Source organism: Aotus nancymaae, unplaced genomic scaffold (genome assembly GCF_030222135.1).
Source record: "Aotus nancymaae isolate 86718 unplaced genomic scaffold, 86718_ANA_hifiasm-v0.15.2.pri h1tg000003l, whole genome shotgun sequence".
Classification (NCBI taxonomy): Eukaryota; Metazoa; Chordata; class Mammalia; order Primates; family Aotidae; genus Aotus; species Aotus nancymaae.
The window spans coordinates 15,426,499-15,443,321 of record NW_026988414.1 but is presented as its reverse complement, the minus strand read 5'-3'; the positions used below and the strand labels follow the sequence as shown (position 1 = coordinate 15,443,321).

General features: G+C 41.5%; 1 protein-coding gene across 4 annotated transcripts in view; it reads right to left on the bottom strand.

The window, feature by feature from the left end:
- The window catches only part of ASTN2 (astrotactin 2), a 976,097-nt gene that overhangs the window by 110,392 nt on the left and 848,882 nt on the right, over positions 1-16,823 (bottom strand). The window lies entirely within an intron of this gene.

Here is a 16,823-nt window from a genome sequence, read left to right as displayed (position 1 = left end):
GGGGCCCCAGGCCTGGGGCTGGAGCCTGCGTGGGGGCGGTCTGACTCACAGCTGCTACTTCCTCACCCTGTTTCCAGCCTCTTGCTCAATCCAGGCAGCAGGCAGGATAGATGCTCTTTTGCAAGGTGATCTAAGCCCAGAGGGCCCTGCAACTTCTATGAAAGGATTCTGGTTAGGTGTAGGAACAAATGGGGCCAGAGACCCTGTACTCCTGCCATGCTGAACAGTGAGATAACTCCCGAAGCAGCTTGCCCTTTCCTGCCTCCAGACCTCTGTTTGATGCCCACTTCCACTAGAGTGCCCTTCTCCACAGAGACTGTGCCTCGCATGGCATCTGAGGCCTTCCAAGTCTGGTCCTGTAATATCTCTCTACTCATCATTCCCCTCCATGCTTTCTACACTACCTATAAGGCAATTTATTAAAAGTAATGGCAAAATCTGCAATTACTTTTGCACCAACCTTAAGACGTTTCCTTCTCCTCACCTTTGCTTATGATGCACTCACTCTCCTATGCAATGGAACCCACAGGTATCGTTCAAATCTCACAAACTCACAAAAATCCCACAACAGTCCCTGCTTTAATTCCATCCTTCCAAAAGTCTTTCTCTGATCACTACAGTCAGAATCATCCTGTTCTTCTTCTATAACTCCATATCAAGTGTTCAGTCTGTCCCCTGTAATACTTAGCACTCTGAGTCTTTTATCTCAGACCACAAAATTGGAAGTTCTATGTGACCAGATTTACATCCATATAATGTCTCTGGGTGTAAACTGTGGACTGTGACAGATTTGGGCTTCCATCTAGCTTCCACCACCTGCTATCTGTCCGCATCAAAGCACAGTATCTTCATCTGCAATACAAACATGTCCATTTTACCCCTTACTGTAGTTGTGAGCCTTAGTAGAAATAACACAGGAAAAGAACCGGGAACATAGTCAGCTTTAAAAAACAGTTACTTTGCTGTTGTCATGAGTCATCTATGGGATGGCCTATGCGATCCTGTGCTGGGTCTGGCCTGGAGTGGTCTTTAGAACATGTAGCATTTATTACTCAACTGAAGCTTGGTTACTCTCTGAAAACAGTGTGGGCAAGGAGGAGACTGAGAGAGGAGAAGGGAAAGAAAGTAAGAATGCACCAGACAACACTGCAATATAAGGATGTTGTTCTGCTCTTTGCTGAAAAAAAATGAAGGCTGGCAGATCTATAGCAACTTTAACACTCAAGAACGCATTCCCTCCTCCTAATATCCCTGAGAGATAGGCAGGAATTCCTGTCCCTGACAAATGCAGAAAGATCCAACCTAATGCAGGGTGGTTAGGACAAGGTAAGGTTCGGGCTTAAACTCTCCTGCCCTTTAGAGGCCTTGCTGTAAGGCTCCGCTGCCTGCTAGGAGAGGAAGCAGTCTTGGCTCCTGTTATGAATAGATGTCAGCCTTTTGGCACAATGCAACTCGACTGTCAGCCTAAAGTAAGCCGCATGTACTCAGGGAAACCCTGTCTGCTCTGCCTTTCACAGGAAGCCAGGATGTGGAGCCAGGAGAGAAGGGGCATTCAGAGGGCCTGGGAGACCCTTGGTGAAAACAATCAGTTTGTTTCATCATCCCAGGGAGATTCTCAACCAGGGTGAGTCTCAAATATTACTAGACATCAAAATCACCTGGGGAGAGTGTAAAAAATAAATAAAAATCCCCAGAAATTCCGATTCAGTCATTTTGGGGCCAACCTAGTCATTTGCATTAATCAATATGCTCTCCCTGATGATTCTGATATAAATGGATCACACGTTGCAAAACACTTTAGCCTGTTCCCTGATCTAAATCATATCCCTCTCCTCTCAGCCAGTCTACCCCTCCTTCAGAATTATCATTCACTGAGAACACTGAGAAAATCAACGTGCATATCTCCTTTCCTTTATTCTGCTATCACCCATAATTTCCTCCTGTCCTGTTTCATCTGGGCCCTAGACTAGGAGAGGGATGTTTGAGAGAGTAACAGCAACCCTCAACCTCTATAAAAACAGCCCCTGCCCGTCCTGGCTCCTTGGGACTCGGTTCTATCAGTTACTGTATTTCCTTTCCTATGGAATTGCTTCTCCTCCAGTCTTTTCACTTGGGGGTCTGACCCCAACATTCACAGTCAGCGGTCTTTGTTAAACAATTTGTGCCTGTATCCACTCTGCCCATTGTCTTTTCCTCTAGCACCCCCCACGACACAAACACACATCAACCATGTCCCATGGAACCTACCCCTCAGCACCTTTATCCTCACTGCCATTATTCTAGTTTAGTCCTTATTTCTCCCAAGAACATTATAGTTCAATGAGGCTAGAAAAGACAGTATGAGAGGAAAACACATCAAGCTGGAGAGTGCAGGAGCAGGACCTTCTAGTCTCAGATTTTCAAGAAATAGGAAGAGCTGCGAAGAATTGTAGGGGAGGTAGAGAAAAGGAAGATGCTATCTAGACAAGTTTGTAGCTCTATCCATAATGATATGGCCAACAGATTTTGAAGTAGCTTGCCACATATACATATACATATACATATACATATACATATACATATATACATATATATATATATATGCATATACATATACATATATACATATATATATATATATATATATATGCATATACATACACTTGATTGCAATAATTTTCAGAGAAACCAAAGGCATCCATAAAGACTTTGCTTCCTTCTTCCAGGAGCTCAAAGAGACCAAACTTGGCACAAAGTACCCTCCTAACACCAAATACTCTACAATTCCTTCTACTTGGGATGTGTGAAAGCACAGAAGGGTGAGTAAGGTGTTTTCTTAGTTAACTTCCTTCCCATGCCTCAGATCTGTTACATAGAATGAGCATATCATTGGGAAAATAATGTGTTTTGCTCATTTTATTTATTTTCTTTGGGAAAATTGGTGTCAGGGTTAAGGGAGATAAGTGTTTTTCACACTCTTTTATTTAAACATAGAACTATTTATTTCTAATAAAATATCATAAGAAAACTCAACAGGGAGGTAAGGCATTCTGCTAGTAGCAAGAACTTAGTAGGCTCAAGCTCCCGTCCACTAGAATTTGCTTCTTTTAGTGATTCCTGGGGTGCCTCAAAGTATGCCTACAGTCTATTATCATTTTGAAACTGCTGATCTAGTCCAATCGCATTATTTTGAAAGAAGAGCAGGGGAGACTTATCAGAGCTCATGTATCAAGTCACAGTGGAACTGGGATTTTAACCCTTAATCCCGACTCTCATCCCAGTACTCCACCAGCTAGATGACTCTGCTATGTGTTCTGAAGTGACAAGCCCAACTCAGGAGTCAAAGGAAAAATAAAGATCCCAAGGCCTGGTGCCCTGAAACTTGGCGTCACTAGGGATGAAGTTTGGGACCAGACACTCTGATCCAAGCTGCATGGACACAGTCAGTGAGCGTGCACAACCTCTGCAGGGCAGTGAAGGGCTTTTCTTGGGATTTTACGGCTTACAGTGGAAATTAGTGAAATTATTAGTGTCATGAAGGAATGAGAAAGGTTGCAGCGAGGTTGGCTAGCAAGACTGAAGATGAAAAGACTTACTACAGAGAAGGTTCAGGCGGCATCAGAGGATGGGGCCAGGTAAGACAGAGAGTTGAAGGCTTCCCCTGGCTGGGTATCTTAAAAGATGTCTGAGTCAGGCTCAGGCAAAACCTCCTCCTAAAGAGCAAGTTCCCTCTTCCCCCTCTTTCTTCTTCTTTTTTTAATGGTTTGCTGGTTTGAGGAAGAATCTGTGAATCTGCAGACATGCCAGGGAAGAAGCCAGAAAGTCTACCTTTGACTCTAAAACAAGAATGGTCGATAATCACTCTGACCTCACTTCATTTTAGTTCCCAAATTAAAAATAAATAAAAGGTACAACTTTAGATGTTAATAGCATTCACCTCTAAAGAGCCCTAGGGGAGGGAGGGAAGTCCAGAGAGCACTGGCCCAGTGGTCAGTGCTTGTTTTCCTTCACTTTTCTCTTCTGAACTTCAGCTTTCCTTCCTTTGCTATGTCACTCTTATCCTCCACAGATATTTTCTGCACAGAAACTATTTGACCAGGACAGTGTTAGGCTTTGCAATGGAACAGAAAACAAATGTGAGAAAAATGTTCCCCTCTCAAAATGTTTATAAGCGTGCAGCTCTGAGATGCAGCAGAAAGTGTGCTTGCTTAGGGATCAGGAAGACTTGAGACCAAGTTGAACTTTTACCTTCCTAGGCTGGCGCGATGGACAAATCACCTCAGCTGGCCCTCCACTGCTCCATGCATTAGGTAGGGACCATCATACCTACCTAGTACACCTAACCACATTGTCAGTCCTCAACAAAGGTTACCGCTCTTAGAAAATCTGGGAAAGTCAAATTTGGGGTGAATCTGTCTTTTGGCTTTCTACCCTTAGGCAAAAGTTGAAGTTTTAGAAAATTGCTATGGAAAAACAAGATATCAGCCTCCAAAGGGTCTTCTATTGCTATGGGTAGATGCATCTAAAGGTGTAAGTTACTTAATGAGTATTGAATGAATGAATGAATAAATGAATGAATGAATGAATGAACAAGCTTCCCATAGTCAAAGTTCAGCATGCCTGTGACTAATTTACTTTTTAGTTTTTATAATTTAGCATGGATTACCTAATCACTTTATCACTATAATAGTTATTTTAGTTCACTTAACTTTCATGTCCATCTTATGTGTGATGGAAACATATGCCGTGGTAGATAGAATGCTAAAAATGTATTATCTCTCTTAATGATACCACAGAGGCAGAGAATTGCTATGAAAAAATATGTATAATATTTTTCTCAACAAAATCATGACCTAGGAGACCCAATACATGGAAAGTGAATTGTTTCCTTCAAAGAGGCAACTTGGTGTGTGTTAAGAAAGCAGGGAGGACCCACTTTTGGGGCTGGTGTCAAGCGTCTAGCTCCATCATTGTCATAGGTTTGCTATGATCAGAAGCCGGTCCCTTCCATGGTAAAAATCATTCTATTGTGTTAATGATATTTACCAAAGTGTGGGACACCTAAGAATAAAATCATTTAATGCAAAGGAAACCTCCCACACTTTCTAATTTTCTTATAGTGCTTCAAATTAAGTCATGAAAGATGGCTTGGTTGAGTGCTAATATGCCCTGGACACCTCTGTAACATTTGCCAGCCTAAAAGAGAGAGATCAAGGCTCTGGCTCAGAACATTCCAGAGGTAAAAGTATCGTCTAGAATTTTATACAATTCTTTTGTTTTCATTGTATTGATTTTTAGAGTTATCTTCTATTTATGGCATGTAATCCTGGTTTTCCATTTACGGGTAGTGATATAAATTTTCATTTTGAAATAATTGATTTTAACCAAAAATAAAAAAAGAAAGAAGAAATAAATGAGTCAGTTTCAAGAAAAACACATTAAGTTAATAATATCCCAGGTATGGCAAAATTATGAAGGTGATGCTCAGATGAGATGCAGGAAATATTGTGCTTGTTGATTTTCCAGGGTCCTTCGAGGAGGAAAACTATGAGATTATCTGTGCTCTCCAAACCCTGAAACTGCTGGCCAGAACATTCTAATGGGGATCAAATGAACTTCAGTTTTCAGGACAGTTTCTGGGAAAACAAATTTGTATAAAGTGATACCCAGATATTCATGAACAACAATTATCTTTAATTGGTGCTAGTAAGAGAGAAAAACAGGTCTACAGAGGCTCTGAAAAGGCTACAGTGTCCTTTAACTTTAGAGGTCACAGAAAACAGCCCACACTGCCCAGAGGCCACCCCAGCAAGAGGCTGAAGCCCTATGTGTTCTTTGAGCTCCCCCAGTCTGTGCCTCTCTGCTTCCTGGCCAAGAAGAGAGTCAAGGCCAGCTGCACAGGCCGGCCCACTTTCGTGCTGCTGAGATCTCTGAGCCAAAGTGAGCTAGAGGCCCGGATGCAGGCCCTTGCTTCTGCTCTGTCCCCACCCCCAGTTAGAAATTTAGCAGAGCAGGAGGGTGAAACCAGGACAACCCCAAACTGCAGAGAATGGGTTTAAGTGGGTTGGGAATGGGCTTTCCTCTCCCCACTCAGTGTAGTCCACCTCCCCACCCTGTCCCCACCCCAGGCCATCAGAGCTTCAGCTCTGGCTGAAGGTGACCTCTGGGAAAGCTATTGGATAGTGCTCTGAAGTCACTGACATAAAGGAGGATATCCCAGTTCTGGAAGAGGAAGAAAAGGAAGATGGATTTTTCCATGGATTTAACATTTACTGAACAATAAATGGGGACAGCTGAATTAAAACACACACCACACACACACACACACACACACACACACACTCACGCACCTGCATCTGACAGCTGAGTGACAAGAGCTGCTGGCTGTGGACTGAGGAGAGGCCTCGGGGTGCAGAGGTACAGAGAGGGAGAGATAATTATTCATGATAATTAGCATCTTGGGTCTAGGGGCTGCTAGTTCTGGGATGCACATGTGTGAGTGAGTATACTGACCCATCATTTGGATGCGTCATCAACTCACAGCATGGTAGCACCAGACTGGGCAAAAATAATCCACATTCATTCATCCAATCCTCTATTCAATACCTACCATGTGCATAGTTCTGTGCTATGTACTGAGGATATTTTCAGTGGAGAATAGCTCAGACACTGTCACTGCCCTCCAAGTACTTCATCTTCCAGCAGGAAAGATAAAAATATGAATAAATAATTGGAGTACAGCATGAGGAGAGCTCTGAGTTGAGTGCTCAAGTCCTACCTCACCCTTGTTAAAAAGTTTCTGGGAGACTGGGAAAATTTTCTTTGCACTTCTCTGTCTTGAGTTTCCTCACTTGTGACAAAACTTGGGGTGGAGGAGAGGTCCCACATTCATGGTTTTTAAGCCCTAGGGCTCTTTAAAAGTGCCCAGAGGGCTGGACATTGTAGCTCATCCCTGTAATCCCAGCACTTTGGGAGGCTGAGGTGGGAGGATGGCTTGAGACCAGCCTGGATCAGCAATCAGAGATCAGACTCTACTTTATTTTTCATAAATAATTAAATAAAATAGAAATCCCCAGAGGCTGCTGCAAAGGAAGCTTCAACCAGCTCTCTAAGCCATCTGTTTTTATTTTGTTTCATACATTGGGCTTTTCTAAAATTGTGTTTGAACAAATGGTTCTGTTAAAATAAGAGAGAGAGGGAGAAGGGGAAAGGAGGTTGACAATGACTCAATTCAACAATGACCAATATTCCTTCTAGCTCTAGCTTTCTAGAGCTGTGGGGACCTTAATATCCCTAAGTTTAACCCTATCACTCCGGATCATAAGCAAATATAAATCTATGACCAGATCCACATATTGAAGTAATTTTCTACCCACTTTACCCATTTGTTTTTCTGTAAACACCTAGAAAGCTGAAGTCATTAGTATATATGTGCATACACATACATATGTGTACATTATATCATGTACACATAATATACATAGATACAGAAAAATGTAGATGGAGAGATATGTTAATATGTCTACCACTGGGTTTAACTAAGTACTGTTAAATTCAGTGATACAGTGGTTAAAAGTATAGAATTTTGAGAGTAAATCACTACAACTTCCTAGATATGTGATTTGGGAGAACTTATTTAATTTTTCTATAGCTCAGTCTCTTTTTTGTAAAATGGGAAGAGAAATGCCTAACTTCTCAGTATTCTTGAATTAAATGAAAGTGTCTAATTTTTGCAGTATTCTTGGATTAAATGAAAGTATTTATAGCACACAGCATGATCTGTAGCAGGTAATAGAAGCCTATAAATAATATTTCGCTTCCCTTTTATGACCGTTCCTAAATGCCTAGAGATGGATGGCCACGATTTTCTTTATGTGTCCTTCTTGCTCTCAATTTAGATGGAGATGTGGCTACTTGGAAGTTGTCCTTAAAGGAACCACAGGTTGGTACAGAAGTGAAAGTACCATAATTTGGAGGATCTTCAAAATAACTCTTTTGACATTATGGCATGTATTTTCCATGCCTTTTTCCTAAGTGTATATGAAGAATGTAATATCTTTTGTCTTTGAGCAATTAAAGCCTCAGGATGAAAGTGGCACGGTGATAGTACAAACAAATACAAGTTCATAGCAGACAAGCAAACACACATCTCTCATGTAGTTCTTTGGTTTTTCAACAGTTCTGAACTTGCATTTGCTTCAAGCACTGCCCATGTTCTAAGAGTCTGTGATTGAATATACATTCTTGGATTTTTGTTTTTTTCACTAGTCTCATTACAGAGCTATAAGCACAGAAATAGAATTACCATATCCACCCTGTTGATCAGTCTTTTCTTCCAGCAAACGAGTACTATGATCCCACTATGGACCATGTCCTTTATCGTGGGGACTGTGATGAAGGGTACAGTCCCTGTCCCACAGGACTCTCAGACTAATGTCAGCACATAGCCCCACCCCATCCTGAGTCCTAAAATTCAGCTGTGATGTTTCAGACCAGCTGGAGACCTTCAGATAAGGTAACAATACAAATAGCAGCAGTAGTAGCAGCTTGCACTTAGGAGGGCTTACTAATATGACAGAAACTATTCTAGACCCTTTATATTTTCTTTCTCTGATTCTCTCTATACCTCTGCAAGACAAATATGGTCACTACTTTTTTTAACTGCACTGAAGAGGAAAAGAAAAAAAGTGACTTGCTTAAGATAGTGCAGTCAGTGAGTAATTGAGCCAGAATTACATAACAGGGTTCCCTTTTCCTCTGTGGACCAGGACCGCTTATGGAAGGAGAAGAGCCACTTCTCAGCAGGATGACACTATACAGTCATAGGCCAATGACTTGGCATTGGTTTGGCCCAGGAAGTTCAACTCAGAGAAGTGGACCTAAGCAGCCCAGGAATTTTAGGTCTGGAAAAGTCATGTTTCCTCAGAGATGCTTGCTTTGGCCAAGCCAAGGGTTCTGACAGGGCTGTATTCTCAGACCATTCAGCTCAGCCTCAATCTTTGGTACTTATCAGACCCAAGGTTCACCTGTCTTGATACAGTGAGACACATAAGAAAGAGCCAGGGCTTGAGTTTGTCTGAGCCTCAGTTTCCTCAGATGTAAAAAGGATATGAGAGTCCAGGGCAGAGGTGGCTCACGCCTGTAATCCCAACACCTGGGGAGGCCAAGGTGGGCGAATCACCTGAGGTTGGGAGTTCGAGACCAGCCTGACCAACATGGAGAAACCCCATCTTGACTAAAAAATACAAAATTTGCCAGGCGTGGTGGTGTATGCCTATAGTCCCAGCTACTTGGGAGGCTGAGGCAGGAGAATAGCTTGCACCTGGGAGGTGGAGGTTGCAGTCAGCAGAGATCACCCATTGCACTCCAGCCTGGGCAACAAGAGTGAAACTCCATCTCAAAGTTAAAAAAAAAAAAAGAATATGAGAATATAACCTTCTACATAAGACTGATGTGATAAACAAAGAAATTATCTAAATGGCCTGGCACATGGTAGATATTTAAGAAATGCTCATTCTCATTCATGTAATATATATTGAGTGTCTACTATGAGCCAGTCACTCTTGTTGGTGCTTAGAATATACCAGTCAACAAAACATGCAATAGATTGTTGTCTTTGTGCAGGTTACATTCAAGGGTAGGGAAGTAGTTCTTAACCAACTCTTTAATGCTTCCTTGCCAGGCAATGACAAAGGAGCTTGCCTCCTGGTGAGGCCTGCGTCATGTGGGGCTGGAAGAGATCTCCCCTCCTCTTCCCTATGTGTTAAATGTTACAGTCAGAAAGACCCTTGGATATTCCACTCTGGGTATTTGTTATGCTGTACATCCCTTGCCCTAACCTTATTCCATCCCACAAACCAATTCAGAGAGCTAAGACCTTGGAAATCTCAACAGACCAGATGGATGAGAAAATCATCTAGGGAGAGGAAATTCAACAAACATATGCTGAATACATCTCTATGCAGAGCCCTATGCTTCTGGTGCTGAGAAACAGGCTGGAGCACATACACAGTTTCTTTCACAACTTATTTGGAAGATAATTCTTCTCTGAATTACGATCTATAGTCTTTTTTCTTTAATCTCACTTAGTGTGTTTGTGTAAGTACATATCTAGCAGCAGAAGTAGGAAGTATGATGATAAGGATGTGTCTGCAAATCCAATGAGAATGTTACAAAATATATGGTATATGCACTGCAGTGCTTTTCTAAAAATCCAAAAAGAAATTCTGAATTCTGAACACATCTAATACCAAGGACTTTGGATAAGGTACTGTGGACCTTTAGTACTAATTTTCTTACTTTGCATGAGAAAGCTGAGCTTCAAGGAACCTAAGGAACTTGTACAAAGTTACACAGCTAATAAGTAACAGAATCAGAACTTGAACCTGGGAAGTTTGACTTAAGAACCCGTATTTGTGGCCTTTACATTATTCTGCTGTCTTCTTATTCCTTGAACTATTAATTTTCTTCTTCTTTTCTTCCTCTTTCTTCTTAGTTTACTCTTCACAACACTCTAAAAGGTACCTACTATTATTGTCTCTATTTTACTGATAAAGAAAAAATTGTACAAAGCAATGCTTTTAAGGTCTTGCTGCTTAATAAGTAGCAGAAGTGGGATTTGAACCCAGGTTAGTCTGGCTCTAATTCTCTTATTTGTAACTATTGTACTATACTGCCACAGCCAGTGAGGTCCCAAATGGGTTGCAACTAACATGTGACTTACACATTTCTTTGGCTTACATACACTGCCTCTCTTGCCTCCTTGCAATTCATTCTCCACATAACAGCCCAATGATATTTGTAAAGTGAAATCTCATCATATCGCTAATTCACTAGCTCCTTCACTCATTCCATAAACCTTCACTTATTCCATAAACTTTTCTGGTAAATAAGAAGGCAGTGATCAATAAAATAGTCTTACCCCTTATGGAGCATCAAGCCAGCCAGTCCCCAGATTTCCATTATATTTAGAATAAATCCAAAAATCTTAACATTAGACCCAGTGGATCTGGACTTCCCTTCCCCTCTCTTCTTGTTCTTTCTCACCCTCCCTTCATAGTAACCTTCAACAAGTTTGTCTATAGGTCCATCATTCCAGCTTCCTTCTAGCCTCAAGTCTTTAGCACAAGTGAGCTCTTTCTTCTGGACGGTTCTCCCTTACACATTCATTAGTTTTATAATTCAATTGACATGTTTGTCTCCTACTAGACCGCAAGTGCCAGGTGGTCAGAGCTATGCCTTATCTTCTTGACATATGTGTCCTTATCCTCTAGCAAAATGTCTCTGAGACCTGGGAGGCATTCAACAGGTATTTTTTGAATAGTTGAAAGCATGAATATTATGTTAGGTGCACAGAATTTAAGTATTACTATTTGGGTCTGGAAGGGAGGCAGAGAGGGAAGATAGTCAGAAAGCTTTTCAGAAAAAGTTAAAGTTATTTAAACTATACATCACAACTGGTATTTGGCAAAGCAGCCAGGAAAGGTTCCACAAGAACAAAGAAAAATGTGCAAGTGTTGTTATGCTAGGATGGAGCAGACATATAGATATCTAGATGAACTTTGGGTAGTTTGTAAAAATGAAGCTGAGAGAGAGCCTAGGGAAAACAAGGCTGGAGGACTAACATGTTGAGAACCAATGCTTTAAGAGAGAGAGTGTCCCTGCTTCGGACTCATCCCATGAGCACAAATCGTCCAAACACTCACACACAGGTTCCCTCCTGCCTAATATCCTCTAATCTAGTATGCATCATGATGCATTTAGTCATCTCCTTATGTCTGTCTCCCCTGCTATACCAGAAAGTTCTTGTGAATAATGGCTAGAATTTAATCATCTTAGCTTCCTCAATGCCTTGACTGAAAAGGGCCCTTGGTAGAAGTTCAAGAAATATTTATTAATTTAAATGAAATTGAAGTAAAATAAAATGTATTCAGGTAGAATCAGTTGTATTTTTCTTCTCATCTCTCCACTACACCAGTTATCATCTTCCACTTCCTAAGGTTTAGCTGGATCATCAGGTTCCAGGTTGAGAAAAGTTATTCCAAATTAACACAAAGGAATTACGCAAATTTACACAAAGAAGACAAAGTAGACCACCAAAGAGAAAAAACAAAAACAGAGAATTACTTTGAGAAAGACACATATAAAATGAGATGGGGAAAACAAGAGTCTCCTTGTCAAAATCTGAAGGGGCCTGTTGGCATCTCCCACAGCCCCAGGGAGCAAAGATAAAGATCCCATCCTTATGGATATCAAGCTGCATCCATTACATACCACAACGAATTTAATTGTTACAGCATGAACTGACCTGCCAAACTTTTATTGTTGAGGCTACTTGAGAAGGTAGCTATGGAGGGTAAGAAGGAAAAAGCCATGCCCTTGTCCTCCATTGACCTGGGACATAGGTTTCCCCTTCTCATTCCCTTGACTTCCTCCCAATTCTCACAATTGTGATTCTTCATATTCCTTTAGGAGTTCCCTACCGGCCAGAAAAATTTTAAAGTGTGAGGTATTTATTCTTCCTGAGCAGCCCTTTTCTCAACAGGCAAGCAGGAGGTAGAAATCAAAACCAGGGTGGCTGCCTTGGGCCATGAAGCTAGAGTGACAGAGGTTGGCTGAGGTTAAACCAAAGAACAGTCCAGAAAATGGGAGAGTCCCAACAAATTTTCAGTCAGTATTTCCCAAAGTGGGTACCTAAAAATTGTTCTTTTAGAAAAAGCATCATAGTCAAGCACATTTAGGAAACTTTCCTTAACAATCCCCTCTCTTTGAAATTCACAAGCCCTCTGACATACTAAAGTTTCTGAAAAGTCGTTGAATAAAGAAACCTGTTTACATTTGACTAACCAACATTTTTTCAAAGTAACAGGTTCCAGAATTGTTTTTATATTCTATGGCTCACATATTAGCATTCCACTGGACTAATGTTCTCCTGTGTGAACTTTGGAGATCAGGTCAAGAAGAGATGAGCGTAATGTTGACAAGTTAAAGCATGCTTCTTGGGCTAAGCACAGTGGCTAATGTCTGTAATCCCAGCACTTTGGGAGGCCTAGGTGGGTGGATTGCCTGAGGTCAGGAGTTCGAGACCAGTCTGGCCAACACAGTGAAACTCCATCTCTATTAAGAAGAAAAATACAAAAATTAGTGTGGTGCCTGTAATGCCAGTTACTCAGGAGGCAGAGGCAGAAAAATTGCTTGAACCTGGGAGACCGAGGTTTCAATAAGCCCAGATCATGCCATTGCACGTCAGCCTGGGCGACAGAGCAAGACTCTGCCTCAAAAAAAAAAGAATGCTTCTTGGAGAAAGCAAAGGTTATGCATGCCTTTGAAAACTCAAGGATGAAGAGGCACTGATTAAGCAGAAGACAGAGGGAAGGATCAGAAAGCTCCTGTGCTCATTTAATACCGCATTTAATAAATAGTCATTCAGTGCCTACTCTGAGCCAGAAAGTATGCTTGGTCTTTTAAGTTACAGAGATGATGAAGAAAGGCCTAAGCCTTGCCCTCATGGAACTTGCATTCTGCAGAACAGATGTAAGCAGACAATCACAAAGTAATTTTTCTATCCAGTATAACAAAAGAGAAGGAACTGGGGTCTGAAGATTAGTTAAGAATTCTCTCAACAGAATAGCAAGGAAAGATTTTGCAATAGAGAGAAACACAAGAACAATGGTCTCCTTGCCATCCTCAAACACATCAGGCACGATCCCATCTCAAGGTCTTTGCACTTCCTCTTTCCTCTGCCTGAGACACTCTTCATTCAGGTCTCTCATCTCCTTCTGATCTTTGCTCCAACGTTGTTCTTTTCCGACTTCCTTATTTAAAACTAGACTAGACCCTCACCTAGCATAGTTGTCTTTTTTTTTTCTGCTTTTCATTTTTTCTGTATCAATTATCAACATCTGATGAAATGTTTATTTCGTATTTTTTTCCTTTTCCTGTCTCCCTTTCCTTCTAGAATCATCTTTTAGAGCTGAGTGAATGGGGCCCCTGGATTGCACCTGCAACCTCATGTTCTAGAATGTTGGTTCCATGAAGGCATGGAGTTTTGTCTCTTTGGTTCACTACTGACACCAGTGCTGGTACATAGTAAGAAGTCAATAGATATTTGTTGAATAAGTGAATTTAGTAGATAAAAAGCATGGGAGATTTCAAGGACAAAGAAGAGAGGTAGAGGACGAGCATTTATATACCATAAACTCTTTGCAAAGCACACGGATTACAGAACAAGTTTAAGATTGATATTATGTCTATTTTATAGTTGAGTAAGTGGAAGATCAGAAAGGTAAAGCAACTAACCCAGTGCCACACAACAAATAAGTAGAGAAGTCTAGAGTCAAACATAAACTTGATTCACATAGTTAAAATGACAAAAGTCCTGATTAACTTTTAGTGATCGCAGGTGGCTCTTTGGGTCTTGCTCTTCCATGTTAATGCTTTCTCCCCTGAACTAAACATGTAGCTTTCTGAGGTGGCCCAAAATGCATGGAACTGATTGCCTCCTGGTCATGGGATTGATAAATAATGGCACAGTAGCCCTTGGGGCTGGGGATGACTCAGCAGACCAGAGTTGGAAAAAAAGTCCATCTCTCCCCACCCTGAACATGTCGTTCATTCTCTCATGCCAGGCGCCTTGCTACCCCCATGCTGGGACAGTTAATAGCTCACCCAATAAACGGGTGTGTAACAAAGTCTACTGCAAGGCCATCATTACTTGCAGATCAAGTAATGATACTTGCATCAAGTTTGACTGATCTCTGTGCTGGCCACATGATTAATTCCAACTGGCTTTTGTCCCTTGTCTGAGGTCATTCAGAAATCCTTTACTTCTTGACTGGTAGTCTACAGATTCCCAGTGCTTGTAAAATGATTCGAGAGTTTTCTTCCTCTCTCCCATTCTTCTTTCCTTCCTTTGTTACTTCATTTATTTATTTTTTCATAGAGTCATATATAGATCTATTCATTCATTCATGGATTCATTTAATCATTAATTAATTTACTCAAATATTTCTATGATATTAATTTATAATCTGTATTCATTCATAAATGCATACACAGACTCAGTTTCTTAATCAAATCAGGTATTGCAAGGGATACTATGAGAGTTAATTGATCTTGGAGAAATCAACCTCTCTAAGCATCATTGTCCAATTGAAGAAGGTAGACTTGAAGCACAAACCTAAGCCAGCTAGAACCAAAGCTCTACTCCAACTTTATAATTCCCTGAGTTGAAGATGTGTAAAACACAACACTGCCCTACAAGATTTTAGTCTGTAATTTTTGGACTGTGATTCATATATTTTCCATCCATACCTCCTAGTACATATATGTAAGTATATATGACTGAAATTCAAACTTTATGAAAAAATCCTTACCCTTGCTATATATATATATTTTTTTTTTTTGAGACAGTCTCACTTCATCACCCAGGGTGGAGTGCAGTGGTATGATACCAGCTCACTGCAACCTCCAGTCACACCCTTTCCTCCACCTGCCCACCCATTCCCACCCCTCAACGCGGGCTCAAGTGATCTTCCCATCTGAGCCTCAGCCTCAGCCTCCTAAGTAACTGGGACCATGGGCACACACCACCACGCCCAGCTTTTTTTTTTTTTTTTTGGTATTTTTCACAGAGACAGGGTCTCACCATGTTGTCCAGGCTGGTTTTGAACTCCTAGACTCAAGCAATCTGCCTGCCTCAGGCTTCCAAAGGGCTGGGATTACAGGCATGAGCCATGATACCCAGCCTACATCCTATTGTCTTCTTTTTAATGTTGGCTCCAATCCAGTAAGTTGACTTCACAACCAACTAATGGGTTATGACCTGAATTTAGGAAACTATGGTATAGAAGATCTAGAGAGAGACCTTCAGTTACAAGTACATATAACACAGCTGGATACTTGGATACTGTTGTAGACTCTTCATTCATCATCTTCCACATCCAGCAGCCTTCTGTGTGTCTAGCTCTGTCTCTTACATGCCTCTTCATTGACTTTCCTTCTCTGCATGTACTGTCTCTGCCTCCTCCCTGCTACATGGACCAAGCTGCTTGACCTGGTTTCCCTCTAGTCCATCCTACAAACTGCAGCCAGTGATCATTCTAAAATATGCATTTGATGGAAAGTCTGTAATAGTCTTCACTTGTCTACATTCATATATATATATAATTACTGACAGCCTCCCTAGCCATCACCCCCTTACTTTTCACATTATCCTGAATGTATCTGTTTACTCATTAATCTCCCCTGTATGGGGTCCATAAGGTCCAGAACTGTATTACTGAAAACTTCTCCATTCCCAGAACAGTGTTTGGCATAGGTTAGGTGCTCAGAAAACATTTCTAAAGGTATATGTTGTGATCTAGATCAACAGGTCCTGCAGATTTGATCTGCAGCAGCCACAGTGATTCACCATGAAGAAATCCAATGACGGGGGCTTAATTAATCAAGATCCCTAGTCTGAGTACTCTGAATTTTAACCCTGCATTTGCACTGAGGCCACACTTCCTACAGGCTGCTCCTAGCCAACAACTGGGCATGGCAGGGGTACAGAGGCAAGCCTATTCTAGGAGATACAGGAATCCTCCTCAGATGGTAGACTGTCTTGAGGACTCCCTAAGACAGTGCAGGAGCCTGGGATGCTTTCCTTCACTCAGGGTCAGACCCACCCCAACCTGATGGCTACCATCCAGCCTTCACAGCAAACTCCCATCTTCTCTTACACAGGCCTTTCCCCTGATACAATCCTTTGCCGGGCGTGGTGGCTCACGCCTGTAATCCCAGCACTTTGGGAGGCCGAGGCAGGTGGATCACGAAGTCAACAGATCGAGACCATCCTGGTCAAC